The sequence below is a fragment of the Arachis duranensis genome, chromosome 5 (genome assembly GCF_000817695.3).
Source record: "Arachis duranensis cultivar V14167 chromosome 5, aradu.V14167.gnm2.J7QH, whole genome shotgun sequence".
Classification (NCBI taxonomy): Eukaryota; Viridiplantae; Streptophyta; class Magnoliopsida; order Fabales; family Fabaceae; genus Arachis; species Arachis duranensis.
In genome coordinates, this window is record NC_029776.3 from 60568713 (window position 1) to 60572896 (window position 4184).

Here is a 4184-nt window from a genome sequence, read left to right on the forward strand (position 1 = left end):
CCTTAATCTATGGTGTGTAGAAACTCCACCGTTGAAAATACATAAGAACAAGGTCTAGGCATGGCCGAATGGCCAGCCTCCCAAAGAGGGTTCAATCATAAAAACATGATCAAAAGATAGATGAAAATACAATAGTAAAAGGTCCTATATATAGAAAACTAGTAGCCTAGGGTGTACAGAGATGAGTAAATGACATAAAAATCCACTTTCGGGCCCACTTGGTGTGTGCTTGGGCTGAAAAACACACAAACTCATAGTAAAGTCCAGAAAAGTGAATTTTAACTAAAAACTAATAAAAATATACTAAAAACTAACTAGATCATACTAAAAACATACTAAAAACAATGCCAAAAAGCGTACAAATTATCCGCTCATCAAGCTTGCGAAAAAAATTGCAAAAATAAAGAAAAAGAAAGAAAAAGAAAAACAGCAAGCAGAAAAATCCAATAGCCCTTTAAACAAAAAGGCAAGGGTAAAAAGGATCCAAGACTTTGAGCATTAATGGATAGGAGAGCTCAAGGGAATAAAATCCTGGCCTAAGCGGCTACATCAAGCTATCCCTAATCATGTGCTTGTGTCATGAAAGTCCAAGTGAGAAGCTTGAGACTGAGTGGTTAAAGTCGTGATCCAAAGCAAAAAGAGTGTGCTTAAGAACTCTGGGCACCTCTAATTGGGGACTCTAGCAAAGCTGAGTCACAATCTGAAAAGGTTCACCCAGTTAGGTGTCTGTGGCATTTATGTATTTGGTGGTAATACAGGAAAATAAGATGCTTAGGGTCACGACCAAGATTCATAAAGTAGCTGTGTTCAAGAATCAACATACTAAAATAGGAGAATCAATAACACTATTTACATGCTGAGTTCTGAAGGAAGCCAATCATTCTGAATTTCAGGGGATAAAATGAGATGCCAAAACTACTCAGAAGCAAAAAGCTATAAGCCCCGCTCATCTAATTTGAATTTGAGCTTCATTGAAGACTCTGAGATTTTACTGCACCACGATCTTCTTTTCATCCTATTTTATTTGTCTAATTGCTTGGGACAAGCAACAGTTTAAGTTTGGTGTTTTAGCAGATATTTTATACGCTTTTTGGTAATGTTTTCATATAGTTTTTAGTATTTTTTATTCATTTTTTGTTGCATTTTTATTAATTTTTATGCAAAACTCATATTTCTGGACTTTACCACGAGTTGGTGTGTTTTTCTGTAATTTTAGGTATTTTCTAGCTGAAATTGAGGGACCTGAGCAAAAATCTTATTCAGAGGCTAAAAAAGGACTGCAGATGCTGTTGGATTCTGACCCTCCTGCACTCGAAGTGAATTTTTTGGAGCTATAAAAACCCAATTGGCATGCTCTCAATTGTGTTCGAAAGTAGACATCTTGAGCTTTCCAGCAATATATGATAGTCCATACTTTTCTCGAGATTTGATGGGCCAAATTGGCGTTTAAACGCCCACTAGAGACCCTTTTTTGGGGTAAAACGACAAAACTGGTACCAAATCTGGAGTTAAACGCCCAAACTGGCATCCAAGCTGGAGTTTAATTCCAGAAACGGCACATGCACGTGAAAGCTAGGAAGCTCAGCCCAAACACTCACCAAGTAGGCCCCTGAAGTGGATTTCTGCACTCTCTACATCTAGTTACTCATTCTCTGTAAACCTAGGTTATTAGTTTAGTATAAAAACTACTTTTAGAGATTTATTTTGTAACTTATGACATTTTTGACAAATCCTATTGTATCTTCTACAGTATGGGGGTGAGGAGTTCTGATGTGTTTTCATGGATTAATGCAATTACTACTGTTTTCTATTCAATCACGTTTATTTCTATTCTAAAATACTCACTCATATTTCAACATGGAGAATTTGATGATCTATGATACTCACCATTATTCCCCAGCTTATGAACGCGTGCCTGACAACCAGTTCTGTTCTACATGAGCTCAACGTAGTCATTGGGCGACAGCTTGAGTTTGTATCTCTTGGGTTTCTAATCCACGAGTTGGGCGCAGTGACAGCTGAACCAACAGATGATTAGCCATGCGGGAAATCGTAGAGGACATGTTTTTAGTGAGAGGACGGATGGTAGCCATTAACAACGGTGATCCACCAACATATAGCCTTCAAGTAAGTTAAAGCAAGTGACAAGGCCCCACGAGTGTTGATTGTTGGAATGAATTCCGGGGTCCCAAACCTTGCTTTTACACCCGTCTTCATGTTGATTATCATGATTCCATCCGGGTGGTTCAGCTTTAGAATTCCCACTGAAGCAGCCAAACAACTTCCTAGACCCATTTAGTTGAGCTCTATAGCAACCTTTGCGTTTAAACTTTGAGCTTCCAACCATAATGAACCTTACAGGACAATTCTTACCACTCACCATCTTCCTCTTACTCTTAATGCCACAAAAAGCTCTGAGTTGACCATCCGTCTCCAGTAGCCCATATTCAAGTGAAATTAGAAAGCCAAGGGATATGAATTTTACCCACTTGAATGTTGTGAAGGATGATGGCAACTTAGGGGGAGGTGTTTCTAATGAACGTGCAAGTTCCACTCCCTTGTGCTCTTCTTCGACATCTTCCACCTCTTTGCAATCTTCTTCAATATCAACCTCTTCCTCTTGGTGGATTTCTTCCAATTCAATATCTTCTTCATTGTTCACCAAGGGCATGGGAGGTTGTGCATCTTCATCTTTCATCTCCATGTCAAGTCCAATGGGAGAGGACACAAATGTAGATAAGAATTCATCAATGATCGAATCCATCTCTTGACCATCCCTTTCAAAGTCTTCAATCATGAGATGCCTTGGAGGTTGTACACCCTCCTCAACATCAGTTTCAAACGTCTTTGAAGGAGGCTGTATAACTTGACTTTCCCTTGGAGGTTCAGCATCTCCTAAGTCTTCAACCACTGCTTCCTCTTCTTCTTCAATAATTCCGTCTTCCTCCACTTGTTCCCGTACAAATTCATGCTCCTTACTGTCCACCAGAGTTTCTAATGTCTCCTTCATGCTACGTTCTTTATTAGATTTTCCACAGGAAGTCATGGGTGTTCCTTGAGTGTCCGAACGTCGGGAAGCTAATTGATTTATCGCTTGATTCAATTGATGAAGGGTTGCATGAAATTGATCCACTGTTTCCTTGAAACGATCCGTTGATTCTTGTTGCGCTCAGCTATCATAAGTAGGATCATAGTGCTCTTGGATTGATGGATATGGAGATGGTGTATATTGAGGTGGTGGTTCTTGGGAGTAATTGGGGTGGAATTGGGGTGGTTGTGTATATGGTTCATACAGTTCATAGGGTGGTTGGTATGTGATGAGCGGATAATTTATACGCTTTTTGGCATTGTTTTTAGGTAGTTTTTAGTAAGTTCAAGCTACTTTTAGGGATGTTTTCATTAGTTTTTATGTTAAATTCACATTTCTGGACTTTACTATGAGTTTGTGTGTTTTTTTGTGATTTCAGGTAATTTCTGGCTGAAATTGAGGACTTGAGCAAAACTCTGATAGAAGGCTGACAAAAGGACTGCTGATGCTGTTGGAATCTGACCTCCCTGCACTCGAAATGGATTTTCTGGAGCTACGAAACTCCAATCGGCGCGCTCTCAACGGCGTTGAAAAGTAGACATCTAGAGCTTTCCAGTAATATATAATAGTCTATACTTTATTCGGAAATTGACGACGTAACTTGGCGTTGAACGCCAAGTACATGCTGCTGTCTGGAGTTAAACGCCAGAAAATCTTTTGATCACTTTAGATCTGAGGAACATCTCTGGACGCCTAGTCCTTAGACCATGGGGGCTGGCCATTCGGCTATGCCTGAACCTTTCACTTATGTATTTTCAACGGTGGAGTTTCTGCATACCATAGATTAAGGGTGTGGAGCTCTGCTGCACCTCAAGTTTCAATACAATTACTATTATTTTCTATTCAATTCTCTTTTATTCCTATTCCAAGATATACGTTGCACTTCAACTTGATGAATGTGATGATCCATGACACTCATCATCATTCTCACCTATGAACGCGCGTGATTGACAACCACTTCCGTTCTACCTTAGGCCGGGCGCATATCTCTTAGATTCCCCAACAGAATCTTCGTGGTATAAGCTAGATAGATGGCGGCATTCATGAGAATCCGGAAAGTATAAACCTTGTCTATGGTATTCCGAGTAGGATTCTG